Source organism: Entamoeba nuttalli, assembly GCF_000257125.1.
Source record: "Entamoeba nuttalli P19 unplaced genomic scaffold asmbl_10190, whole genome shotgun sequence".
NCBI classification, from domain to species: Eukaryota; Evosea; order Mastigamoebida; family Endamoebidae; genus Entamoeba; species Entamoeba nuttalli.
Window position 1 is genome coordinate 192 of NW_008580046.1, and position 348 is coordinate 539.

Below are 348 nucleotides of genomic sequence, written 5' to 3' on the forward strand. Positions count from 1 at the left end.
TCATTTTAATTTAAATATATTCAAATTATTATATCATTTATTTATTGTATATTTTCTTTTCTTGATTATCATTTTCTTTATTTATTATATCTTCTATTAAAAATGTTTATTCATCATCTCTTACAATTATTTCATTATTATGTGTATAGAAATGTGATGATACTTGAATATTTTAATTGTTTTTATATTATCATTTATTGTTCTTTTTATCATTCATTAATGATAATTAACTTATTATTTATCTTTATTCTTATTCTTTTTTATCTTCTTTTTTAATTATTTATTATTCTTTATTCTTTTAAATATAATACATTAAATTTCTCTTCTTCATTCTTCTTATCATTTATA